This window comes from Callithrix jacchus, chromosome 11 (assembly GCF_049354715.1).
Source record: "Callithrix jacchus isolate 240 chromosome 11, calJac240_pri, whole genome shotgun sequence".
NCBI lineage: Eukaryota > Metazoa > Chordata > Mammalia > Primates > Cebidae > Callithrix > Callithrix jacchus.
The window spans coordinates 8119690-8133590 of record NC_133512.1 but is presented as its reverse complement, the minus strand read 5'-3'; the positions used below and the strand labels follow the sequence as shown (position 1 = coordinate 8133590).

At 39.7% G+C, this 13901-nt stretch overlaps 2 protein-coding genes across 5 annotated transcripts in view; one reads left to right on the top strand and one right to left on the bottom strand.

The window, feature by feature from the left end:
* Positions 1-13901, top strand: part of LOC103794686 (uncharacterized) — a 68400-nt gene that overhangs the window by 15817 nt on the left and 38682 nt on the right. The window lies entirely within an intron of this gene.
* RALA (RAS like proto-oncogene A) overlaps positions 1-13901 on the bottom strand; it is an 81677-nt gene that overhangs the window by 39515 nt on the left and 28261 nt on the right. The window contains exon 2 of one of the 4 annotated variants that reach the window (XM_078342248.1): positions 720-818. The exons of the other annotated variants lie outside the window; for them this stretch is intronic. The gene's annotated coding sequence lies outside the window, so the exon portion shown is untranslated. The remainder of the gene's footprint in view (positions 1-719; positions 819-13901) is intronic. 4 annotated transcript variants of the gene reach the window in all.

The window sequence follows — 13901 nt, the reverse complement described above, 5'->3', positions numbered from 1 at the left end:
GTCAGACACTTTTTTCAACTACATACTTAATTATCTCATGAAACCCTCAAGACAACTTTAGACCTATTATTCACATTTTACAGGTGAGAAAAATAAGCCATATCAAGCTTTGAAAATGTGCCCTAGGTTACACTATTGATGTGAAGCTAGGATTAAAAATTTAAAAAAATCCACATCCTAAGTGTTTGCCATCTAAACTTTATCACCACTATGGAAGAAACTGGTAAAAATGACCTTACACAAAGGTTAGAGGTAATTTCTTTCAAACATAAAAAGATAATTCTCATGGGTGACACAGAAAAGCTACCCAAATCATTTTATAAGATCAGTGGTACCAAAATAGCAATAACCACACCAAAAAACTACATTGCCATCTCATTTATGAACAGAGAAATTTCATAAAATGCCAACACCTGAAATTTACCTCTCAGTACACAAACAATCCATTATAGTTTAGTGTGTTATACAGTCGACCCTTGAATAACAGAGGGATCGGGGCACTGGACCAACTCCCCCACTCCTACTGTGTGCAGCTGAAAATCCAACGTCTGACTCCCACAAACTTAACTACGAGTAGCCTACTTGACTGGAAGCCTTACCAATAATAAAATAGTCAATTAACACATATGTTATATGTAATATATACTGTATTCTTAAGATAAAGTAAGCTAGAGAAAAGAAAATGTTAAGAAAATTGTAAGGAAGGAAAATGCACTTACTAGTCATTAAGTGGAAGTGGATCATCATAAGATCTTCATTCTCATCATTTTCATGTTGAGTAGGATGAAGAGGAGGAGGAAGAAGAAGGATTGGTCCTGCTGTCTCAGGGGTAGCAGAGGAAAAAAGAGGTGGAGGAGGTGGGAGGCAGGAAAAGCAGGCACACTCAATGTAGCTACAGAAATGCACCGTAATTAGACTTTTTTGCTTTTTCATTTTTGTAAAAATATTTTTATATGGTACTAATCCTTCTTCCACTGTTTGCTTTAGTTTTAGTGCTCATATCATAGGAGAGTTTATGTTGTAAACGAAGTCAAAAACAGTCTTGAAGAATAAGAACCCTTCTGCTAGACTATCTAACGTCACTTTGTTTTACGGCTCTGCTTCTTCTAGGTCTCCTTCCTCATCCCCCTGCATCAGTTCAGACGCACTGATCTCTATCAAGCAGACTTTTGTTCCCCCTCCCACTTTTTTAAAATTTTTCTGCCACATCCACAACCTCTTTCAAGATTTCCTTGATTGGCTATGTCGTAAATGTTGTGACACAGTCATGACATAACATTTGGACACAGTTTTCTCCAGCGGGAGTTTATTGTTTGGGGCATAATTGCTTTCAGAGATTTTTCTGTAACAATGATGGCATAAGCCTTTTAAGTTTTCGTGACACTCCTTCTATTGGGATCCTCTACAGCGCTGACGTCCTTTCCACAGAGTGCTGTGGGTAATGAGCCTTCCAGGTCCTTATGGCCCCGAATCAGGAAGCTGAATTAGAGACTTTGTGTTTGGTGGCACGTAGACCACTTCAGTGCCTTCGGTTTTGACCTCATGGGGTTCAGGGTGGCCGGGGCATTATCCAATATCAAAAGAACTTTAAAAACCAATCCTTTACTGGAAAGGTACTTTCTGATTTCAGGAACAAAGCGCTGATGAAAGCAATCCAGAAAAAGGGTTCTTGTTGTCCAGACCGTCTTCTCGTACGATAACCTAAAGACTGGCAGCTGGTGTTTATCTTTTCCCTTCAAGACTTGGGGATTAGCAGCTTTATAGATAAGGGCAGCCCTGAACATAAACCCAACTGCACTTGCACAAAATAGTTGAGTTAGCCTATTCCTTTCCAGCCTTAAATCCTGGTGCTTGCTTTTCTTCCTTACCAACAAAAGTCCCTTGTGACTTTAGTTTTTCCAGAAAAGGAAGATTTTGTCTGAATTAAAAATCTGTTCGAGCAGATATCGTTTCTCCTCAATGATCCTCTTAATGGCTTTTGGAAATTTACCTGCTGCCTCCTGGTTGACAGAAGCTGCTTCTCATGTTATCTTGACATTTAAAAAGCCAAACCTCTTTCTAAAATTATCAAACCATCCTTTGCTGGCATTAAATTCTCCAGCTTTAGATCCTTCACCTTCCTTTTAGCTTTAAGTTGCCATATAATGACTTTGCTTTTTCTGGAATCACGTTAGAGTCTATAGGTATGGCTTTTTTTCCTTAGACCCAGGGACAGATTGGAAAGGTATGCCTTTCTTATAGCAACCTGGCACTCTCATAAAAGCTGCATTTTCAATATGATAAAAAGGTACTTTGCAACAAGTACAAGGTTTTTGTGCCTGTTGCTGTCACTGCAGTAAAAGCTTCACGTAGTTTCTTTCCTTTTTTTTTTTTTTTTTTTTTTTTTAAACAATGGTCCTTATGCTGGATTCCTTTGTCTTGAAATGGTAGGCAATCATAGCTGCAGACCTCAATCTATGGTGCATATCAGACAATTTAACATTTTTCTTGTAATGTTGACTTTTCTCTGCTTTTTGGGAGCACTTCCAGAATTACCAGTAACATTTCCTATGGGCCTCATGGTGTTATTCAAAGTTTACAACATTGTACAAACACTATATTTACTGGAGAGATGAACTGCTCACACAGAGAAAATGAGTGTCACATGGCATTTGAAGTAGATATTTGCAACACTTGAGCTCACCAATAGCAACAGGAGGAGGTAGTTATAAAATTATTATATCATATGCACTACAGTTAACTTTATACAGCTATAATTTAATACTGAATCATTACATTGGTTTACATTTCTCTTGATTGCGAATGATGCCGCATATAGTTGTGTTTGTATCTGATATGATTTGGTTGTATCTCCACCCAAATCTCATCTTGAATTGTAGCTCCCATGACTCCTACATGTTATGGGAAGGTCCCAGTGGGAGACAACTGAATCATGGGGGCAGTTTCCCCCATACTATTATCATGATAGTGAATAAGTCTCACTAGATCTGATTGTTTCATAAGGGGTTTCCCTTTTAGCTTAGCTCTCTCATCCTCTCTCGTCTGCTGCCATGTAAGATATACTTTTCACCTTCTGCCATGATTGTGAGGCCTTCCCAGCCACAGAAAACTGTGAGTAAGTTAAACCTCTTTTTCTTTACAAATTACCCAGTCTTGGGTATGTCTTTTTTATCAGCAGCATGAAAACAGACTAATAGAGAAAACTGGTACTGGTAGAATGGGGTGTTGCTGTAAAGATACCCAAAAATGTGGAAACGACTTTGGAACTGGGTAACAGGCAGAGATTGGAACAGTTTGGAGGATTCCAAAGAAAACAGGAAAATGTGGGAAAGTCTGGAACTTTCTAGAGAGTTGTTGAATGGCTTTAACCAAAATGCTGATAATGATATGGACAATGAAATCCGGGCTGAGGTGGTCTCAGATGGAGATGAGGAATTTGTTGCGAACTGGAGTAAAGGCGATTCTTGCTATGTTTTAGCAAAGAGATTGACAGAATTTTGCCTCAGAACTAGCGATCTGTGGCACTCTGAACTTGAGGGAGATGATTTAGAGCATTTGGTGGAAGAAATTTTTCTTTTTTTTTTTGAGACAGAGTCTCACTCTATCACCAGGTGCCAGGCTGGAGTGCAGTGGCACAATCTCGGCTCACTGCAACCTCCGCCTCCAGGGTTCAAGCAATTCTCCTGCCTCAGCCTCCCAAGTAGCTAGGACTACACGTGCACATCACCACGCCCAGCTAATTTTGTATTTTTAGTAGAGACGGGGTTTCACCATTTTGGCCAGGATGATCTTGATCTCTTGACCTCGTGATCCACCCGCCTCCACCTCCCAAAGTGCTGGGATTACAGGCTTGAGCCACCAAGCCTGGCCGGTGGAAGAAATTTCTAATCAGCAAAGCACTGAAGAGGTGATTTGGTTGCTGTTAAAAACATTGTTTTAAAAGGGAAACAGGGCATAAAAGCTTGAAAAATTTGCAGCCTGACAATGTGATAGGAAAAAAAACACCATTTTCCAAGGAGAGATTCAAGCCAGCTGCAGAAATTTGCATAAGTACCCATGAGCCAATTTTTTTTTTTTTTGAGATGGAGTTTCGCTCTTGTTACCCAGGCTGGAGTGCAATGGTGCGACCTTGGCTCACCGCAACCTCTGCCTCCTGGGTTCAGGCAATTCTCCTGCCTCAGCCTCCTGAGTAGCTGGGATTACAGGCACGCGCCACCACGCCCAGCTAATTTTTTGTATTTTTAGTAGAGACGGGGTTTCACCATGTTGACCAGGATGGTCTCGATCTCTTGATCTCGTGATCCACCCACCTCGGCCTCCCAAAGTGCTGGGATTACAGGCGTCAGCCACCGCGCCCGGCAGCCAAATGTTAATAACCAAGAGAATGGGGAAAACATCTCCAGGGAACGTCAGAGACCTTTGCGGCAGCCCCTCCCATCACAGGCCCCAAGTTCTAGAAGAAAAAATGCTTTCATGAGCTGGACCCAGGGGCCTCCTGCTGTGTGCAGCCTAGGGACTTGATGCCCTACCATCCAGCCACTCCAGCTAAGGCTAAAATGGGCCAAGGTACAGCTTGGGCTGTGGTTTCAGAGGGTGCAAGTCCCAAGCCTTGGCAGCTTCCACGTAGTGTTGAGTCTGAGGGTGTACAGAAGTCAATAATTGAGGTTTGGGAATCTCCATCTAGGTTTCAGAGGATGTATGTGAACGCCTGGATGTACAGGCAGAAATGTGCTGCAGGGCAGGGCCCTCATGGACAACTTCTGCTACTAGGATAGTGCAGAAGGGAAATGTGGGGTTGAAGCCCCCACACAGACTCCCCACTGGGGCACTGCCTAGGGGAGCTGTGAGAAGAGGAGCACTGTTCTCCAGACCCCAGAATGGTAGATGATCCACTGACATCTTGCACCATTCACCTGGAAAAGCCACAGACACTCAACATCAGTCCATGAAAGCAGCCAGGAGGGAGGCTATACCTGGCAAAGCCACAGGGACAGAGCTGCCCAAGACCATGGAAACCCACCTCTTGCATCAGTGACCTGGATGTGAGACATGGAGTCAAAGAAGATCATTTTGGAGCTTGGATTTGAATGCCCCGCTGGATCTGGGACTTGCATGGGGCCTTTGGCCCCTTTGTTTTGGTCAATTTCTCTCATTGGGAATGGGTACATTTATCCAATGCCTACACCCCCACTGTATCTAGGAAGTAACTAACTTGCTTTTGATTTTACAGATTCATAGGCAGAAGGGACTTGCCTTATCTAGATGAGACTTTGAACTGTGGACTTTTGAGTTAATGCTAAAATAAGTTAAGACTCTGAGGGACTGTTGGGAAGGCAGGATTGGTTTTGAAATGTCAGGACATGAGATTTGGGAGGGGCCAGGGGCAGAATGATATCATTTGGTTGTGTCCCCACCCAAATCTCAATAATTATAGCTCCCATGATGCCCACCTGTTGCGGTGGAGACATGTTGCAAAAAAAGGGAATCATGGGGGCAGTGTCTCCCATGCTATTCTTTTGGTAGTGATTAAGTCTCATGAAATCTGACTGTTTTAAAAGGAGTTTCCCTTTTAGCTTGGCTCTCTCATTCTCTCGTCTGCCACCACGCAAGACATGCCTTTCACTTTCCACCACGATTGTGAGGTCTCTACAGCCACAGGAAAGTTGAGAGTCCATTAAACCTCTTTTTCTTCATAAAGTACCTAGTCTTAGGTGTGTTTCATGTCAGCAGCATGAAAACAGACTAATACAGTATGATAAATTTTAACTTTTTATAAGATTTGTGTACATAAAATAAACTAGTATCTGCATATATTTAATGCATTCATGTATACCTATCTTATTTTTGATATTTCTAGGTTATATGGCTCATCTGCAAGTTATTTTCAAATTGTTGTTAAATCTCTAAAAGAATTTCCAATGTATTTATCGAAAAAAATCTGCATAAGTAAACCACTGCAGTTCAAACCTGTGTTGTTCAAGGGTCAACTGTATTCCAAAAATGCAATACTAGATTAATATTAAGCATAAAAATACAATCACATAAATAGGCCCAATCAGAAAACTGATATAGTCAATGGTAGTGAAAAGAAAAAGTTATGCAGAGAAGGCAAATCCATTAAAAAAAAGAGAGAGAAGAAATAAGCATTGGATAAAATTCAATATTCCTTCCTGATAAACATTCTGAGTTAAGAACCAGAGACTGCCTCTTATAAGTGTTATGTATTTCTAAAGAAATGCATCACAAGTGAGAGTCATTTTTTAAATAATTTTTTTCAGATGAAATCTCACTCGGTCACCCAGGCTGGAGTGCAGTGGTGTGATCTTGGCACTACAACCTCCACCTCCCAGGTTCTAAGGATTCTTCTGCCTCAGCCTCCCAAGTAGCTGAGACTACAGCCATGTGCCACCATACTTGGCTAATTTTTGTACTTTTTTAGTAGGGACGGGGTTTCACCATATTGGCCTGGCTGGTCTCAAACTCCTGACCTTGTGATCCACTTGCCTCGGCCTCCCAAAGTGTTGAGATTACAGGCATGAGCCACCACGTCCAGGCTTAAATTGTTTTTAATTTAAAAAATAATTTTTTAAGAGGGGGCCGTGGGCAGCCCAGGTTCAGACTCTCAGCCACGGCATCCAAGGGCTGAGAGCTGTGCACAGCCCCCTTGGAGAGTGTATTCCTTTTATTATTATTTTTTGAGAGTCATTTTTATACAGGAGCCACACTAAACTTATCTGTATTTTTAAAAAATATACATGGCACTAAAGCAAACACAACTCATTTTTAAAGAATGCAAATTAGAGATAACATACTAGTGAGAGGTAGAAGGATGCTCAGAACTCTTTTCTGGGTTTTAGTACTCCTTTCTGCGGTAGCCAATGCATTAAGAGACAACTTTTGCTCATAATTTTGGGCTTATTTAGAGAGCCTACTTACCCAGAGGTTCCAAACCAGAGATTAATAATAACAGCATAACACACAAATTACCACCAATGAAGGGAGACAGATGCTGTTTAGAGAAACTCCATTTTCTCTTGGCTACAATAAAATTATGAATCATGTGGATAAGCTGCATTGTGAGTCATAATTAAGTTAATGACCAACTATAGCCTGCTCACTACTGTTAACTCCCTTTTTCATGAAAGACAAAAGTGTATTTGAAAAGTACAAAATCTTAAGTTGAAGTTATACAAAAGATAATGTGAAGTTATATACTAGGGGAAAAAAGAGACTGGAATATTCCCTGAAAATCATAAAACATCTTGTGGCACTTATATTTTTCTTCCTGAGATTGAGTACTGATAAGTCTAATTGTAAGACTTGATCATATTTTTATTTATTTATTTAGAGACAGAGTCTCTCTCCCTTGCCCAGGCTGAAGGGTAATGGTGCGATCTCAGCTCACTGCAGCCTTGACCTCCTGGGGTCAAGTGCTCCTCCTGCCTCAGCCCTCTTCATCCCCCTGACAGTAGCACCACCACATCTGGCTCATTTTTTTGTTGTGTTTTTTTCTAGAGATGGGGTTTTGCCATTTTGCCCCAGGTGTGAGCCATCACACCCAGCCCATATCTTAAAATTTTAAATAACAGTAATTAATGAAGTCATAAACTCAGTTTCAGTTTGTATCAGACAACTGATTACACCAAAAACATATGCATCTATATGCAAAGTCTGCTTGAGCCAAGTATGGTGGCACATGCTTGCAGTTCCCGCTACTCAGGAGGCTAGGGCAGAAGAACTGCTTGATTCCAGGAGTTTGAAGCCAGCCCGGGCAACACAGCAAGATACCATCTCTAAAAAAATTAAAACCATCTCTAAAAACAATAAAAACACCTACAGGTGTTTTTAACCAGGAGTATGACTCAGAATCAGCTTTTTAAAAAATGCATTTACCGTGGACCCATCCATGAAGATCCGAATTCACCAGTCAAGGATGCAGCTAGTGTATATATATTTTGTAAAAAGCTGTCTAGATAACTGTAGTGAAACAATACGAAACTGCAAACACATACAAAAATACAAAAACAGCAGTTTCATATGGTTTAATAGAAAGTGGCTGGGGAATAGAAATAGCCAACAGACTGAACATGCTACTTTGTACCAGGCACACTTTACTAAGTTCTTTATACTAGTTGTTCAAGGTACTGGTAACACTAGGCAAGAAATGGGTAAAAATATACCTAGACTTTGTATAGGGAGGTGAGAGGGTTGGAGAGGTGGCTGAAGGACAAGAGGAACAGAGTCATGGATGCCACAGTGCAAACCACTGTTATGTCTGTAATGAAGACTACCAGGGTTAATGATGGTAACAGAAGACACCAGAGAACACTAATTTAAGACAAGCCCTGCATTTAGCAACTGTCTATGTGCTCAAGAAAGGGACAACGCTCTTCAGTCATTTCCAACATGTCTAACATCAAAAATAGGGACTAGAGCGCATGTGCTGTCAATACTCTAACTCACAGAAAGAGAAGGAGGAGGAACAGTGCCCTCTCTTCAAGGGGCTCATTGGGTACCGTTATGGCTGATCAGGAATGAACTAGTATCACACAGGCTGGGCATCAGGAAAAGTGAAATATTAAACACATGCACCTACATTCAAACTAATGATTGGGAGCAGAATTGTTGCATTTCATTATCAACACTTGTTTTTTATGGGGACAGGGTCTTGCTATGTTGCCCAGGCTGATCTTTAACTCCTGAGCTAAAGCAATCCTCCTGCCCCAGTCTTCCAAAGTGCTGGGTTACAGGTGTCAGCCACCATGTCTGGCTGCATTTTATTATCATTTAAGGCTTATAGGCCTCAACTAATATAGAAGACAGGTTAATGACCAAAAAAATAATGTTTGGAAGGTCCAGGCCTCACAGAAAGTAGAGTTTTCCTGGGACCATCTCCAATACAATATCCTTTAGTATACTAGTGTATTTCTTTCCATTTTACAATTCGATGATTTTTAAAAAGTTGCTTTTATGTTTACCTAGAAGTTTCACTGAGCAAATTTTAAAAGTCAAGTAAATATAATGAAATTGAAGAATCACAGAAGGAAGCCTTAAAATAATCTAAACCCTTCATTTTTTATATGAGGAAATAAGAGTTCGATAAGAGTTACATCACTGGCATGAAGTTCCAGAGAGTTGTGGTGGAATTAAAACTGGAACTGGGCAAGGCATGGTGGTTCATGCCTGTAATCCCAGAACTTTGGGAGGCCGAGGTGGGCTGATCACCTGAGGTCAGGAATTCAAGACCAGCCTGGCCAACGTGGTGAAACCTGTCTCTACAAAAATTAGCCAGGCATGCTAATGGGTGCCTGTAAACCCAACTACTTGGGAGGCTGAGGTTGGAGAATTGTTTGAACCCAGGAGGTTGAGGTTGTAGTGAGCCAAGATCACACCACTGCACTCCAGCCTGGGCAACAGAGCAAAACTGTCTCAAATAAGAACAACAACAACATAAACCGGAACTGACCCAGTATGGTATGATCCAATAGACTCTATATATTGATGCCGATGTAGTCAGATGTGACATCACTGGAAACTCCCAAATGACTTTTGAAGCAAACATCCCTTACCCTCATCCCTTCACTCTATCCCAAAATCCAGGGTCCAGCTCAAGAGATGAGCTGAGTATGTTTGCTTTACCTAATAACTGGTACCCACTTCATATATATAGGCTTCCACATTCACCAACCTGTCATACTGGAGGACTGAGTTTAAATAAATGAACCAGAGTTTAGCTAACTTCCTGCACGATTAGCCACAATATAACCTAACAGCTTCATGTTATGCCAGGAATTCAACAACATGGTCTTGGTTGCATAGTAACAGGTGCTGTATGAAGACAAAGAGACTTGTTACAATAGACTCTTAACAACAAAGCATTCTGATTGCCAGATAATTGGCTGCAGCTCATAAATTACCTTTTTTTCTTGTTCCTGTCACAAATCAGTAGCAGACACATAGAGTCATAGAGACTCACAGAGTCATAACTAATCCCAAATTAGTTGAATCTTAACTCTAAAGGTTTGAAAGGAAGACAAATAAAATACTAAAGCTCTTACATGCTATAAGATTTTAAATTGAGACATAGCAAACATGAATAGATGAGCCCTGTATTTGCTTAATTCCAGTAGACTAAATACTTTGGCCTAAATAGAGGTATCAATTTCATAAACCCAAAAAAATACTCAGAAACAAGAAAATTCAGGTAACTCTGAATTTTTAATTGCTAGTTATAGTTGACAAGATGCAACTATAATGTACAAAGCATGGGAATAAATTTAAGATATCAGAATAGGGGTTTGACTTTGCCACTACAAAAAACTATACTTTAACTAAAACACCAAAGGGACTGATGCAAAGCCCCTTATATTAATACTGCCTGCCTTTTTACATAAGTTCAGCTGATCACAATAAAAAGTGAAATAGTTTGGCACAGTTTACTTAAAATTCTTTCCACATTGCTCATAGGTGAAAATCTAAATTCCTTAATTCTGCCCCTGCTCATTTCCTTTTTTACTCCTCTCCCCTTAATCCTTATATGCCTTGATCCTGATGTATTCTGTAATTTCTATTAATAATATAATTGTGGAAAACTGGGGGAAGTTTGGGTTAAACTATAATAAGCAAAATGACACAATGGTACAAGTAAGGTTAACAGACTCTGTAGGGACTGGCATGACATAACCCAAAGAAAAGAAGATATACTTGAAGTGAGTTTACAACAATCACAATTATTTTCCAAGGGCTATATTCAGATCTACAAACCTTTTTAAGAGAAACAATAAACTGGAGTTACAGTATAAAGAAAAAATTAAGAAACAGGAAAAGAAAAGCCTTGGTTATAAAAAGTTTATCTAACCACTACGTTATTCTGTATACACTGTAGAATTTTATTTGGAACAGTTTTATTGAGGTACAACATATGATAAACTGCACAAATTTAAGTCTGCCCAACTATAATCCTTCCCTTTCCTCTCCCTCCATCTCCCCTCCACACACTGATCTGCTTTCTGTAAATATAGATTAGTACTTTCTTCAGTTTCGCATAAAATGATGTAAATATGTGCTCTGTTTTATTGGCTTCTTTCACTAAGCATAATTTTGACATTTATCCCTGTTGCTTGTATGCATAGCTCATTTCCTTTTATTGCTGAGTAGTATTCCATGGTATGGATATACTACAATTTGTTTATTCATTCACCTACTGATGGACATTTGAGTGGTTTGCAGTTTTCAGCATCTGCTGACAGAGGTGCAAAAGGCAATTCAGTAAAGAAAGAATAGCTTTTTTTTTCCTAAACAATGACTGGAACAATTAGATATCTATATGCAAAAAAAGAATTTAGAGGCTGGGCGTGGTGGCTGATGCCTATAATCCCAGGACTTTGGGAGGTCAAGGAAGGAGGATTACTTGAGCTCAGGAGTTTGAGACCAGCCTGGGCATCATAGTGAGATCCAGTCTCTGCAAAATACAACAACAAAAAATTAGCTGGATATAATGACACATGCCTGTAGCTCCAGCTGCTTGGGAGGCTGAGGTGGGAGGATTGCTTGATCCTGAGAAAGGGAGGCTGCAGTGAGCCGTGATCATACCACTGCACTCCAGCCTGGGTTACAAAATGAGATCCTGTCTCAAAAAAAGAAAAAAAATTAGATTAATATCTTACACCATATTCAAAAAAATTAACTCAAAATGGATTGTTTCTAAATGGAAAACCTAAAGCCACAAAACTTCTAGAAGAAAGCATACAGCTAGGCATGTGATCATGGGTTAGGCAATCAATGATTTCTTAGATACAGTGTCAAAAGCAAAATCTGTAAAAGATTAAATTGATAAACTGGACTACGTCAAAATAAAAAACTTACCGTCTTTAAAAGTTAAGAAAATGAAAGGATAAGTCACAGACTAGGAGACAATTTTTAGAATTTAAAACTAAAATTACTTAGGAGAAGACAAGAAGAGGCAGATTTGGCTCACTAGCAAGATCTTTCCAATTTATGAAAATTGGAACAAACTGTCTGTAAGCCCCTTCAAAGAATTCCAACAGATAAAGGAAGAGGAGGCTGAGCTGATTAAATTCAGATTCCTTCTTATTCTATCAATCCATATTTTAGCTATTTCTAAAATGACCAATTTAACGCATATTTGACATATTATTCAATGGTAAAAGAAGCAATTATGGTTTTGGCTCATATAATTCAATAAAAATATTTTCAATTAAAACTTTTTATTTGATAGGGTGATGTGACTGTATACATGAAGGTAAAGAAAGCTGTTCAAATAGAACCCCCTGTGCAGTGTCCCCTGCCTTCCAATTGCTCTTCAGCCTTCAATGGGCTAATTCTTTCATTGTTCCATAGTATTCTGGACATAACTTCTATTGGTGCTTCTCACAAAATTAATTATTGGAAAATGAAAGCTGTCTTTTTCAGTTCTGTAATCTCAGGATCTAGCACAGTATATGAAAGTAACTAGTACATACTCAGTAAATGCTCAGTTGGAAAAAATCCCTAAACTCTAGAAAATGATCTTGGAAAACAGTTCATCAGTATTGGCAAAGTTCTAGGAGATCCAGCCAGGAGGAATAGAAACCCTACTTAATGCTGTTTTACCACCTGGAAGTACAATGTTCTACAAACAAATTAAACGCTGGTCTCAAAGGCTGTAAGCTATTACAAGAATAATGTTCAAAAGGGTCCTAAAAAATAAAATGGAATTGTGAGAGAGAATTCTGCTGAGCTGAGACTTCATATAATTATTCTAAATAAATAAATTCTACATGAATTATTACAACCAGAAGGGAGGATTGCTGAAGCTCAGGAGTTCAAGACCAGCCTGAACAACGTAACAAGATCCCACCTCTATTTAAAATGTTTTTTATTTAATAGAGACGAGGTTTCACCTTGTTGGTCAGGGCGGTTTCGAACTCCTGACCTCGGGTAATGAAAATGTTTTAAAAATTAGCCAGGCATGGTGGTACTTACCTGTAGTCACAGTTACTCAAAAGTCAGAGGTGGGCAGATTACTTAAGCCAGGTAGTCAAGGCTATAGTGAGCCATGTCTGTGCCACTGCACTTCAGCCTGATAGATCAAGATCCTACCTCAATCAATCAATCAATCAATCAAGTTCCAGACCAGCCTGGCTAACATGGCAAAACCCCATCTCTACTAAAAATACAAACATCAGCTGGGTATGGTGGTGCACACCTGTAATCCCAGCTACTTGAGAAGCTGAGGTGGGAGAATTGTTTGAACCTGGGAGGCAGAGGTGGCACTGAGTCAAGATCACACCACTGCACTCCAGCCTGGGCAACAGAGCAAGACTCGATCTCAACTAATAATAATACAATTAATTAATCCAACTACACCAATGTTATATAAGATTCAACTACAAAGAAATCAATCCTCTGATAGGATAGTCATTTACTAAAATCACTCTAGAAAGCAGCAAACCTCTGTAAAACTTTTCTGGCTTCTTACCTTACACAGGTATTATGAGGTTTAGGAGTTTGAGGAATATTAAAATTGCTATATTCTTTTATCTACTCCAACAGGTTTATGGAACATATATTGACAGCAACTGAACAATTTTTGCAAATTAACTGAGGATTTGAATATCCCAGTCATCCTTGAGAACCCACTAAAACCAATGGACCTTCATCCAGAAGCCCTACTATGGTCCTGTTTAAAAACTAATACAAATATTATAAAGCTTATACCCACAATCATTGCTTCTGCTTAATTTGTATGTGAATTATTAGTAATAACTGATACTGGGGGGGGAAATGGTTGCTACGGTTTGAATGTTTGTCCCAATCATGTTGAAACGTAACTGCCATTGTAACAGTATTAAGAGGTGGGACTGTAAAGAGGTGAGTAGGCCAAAGTGGGCCCACCCTCA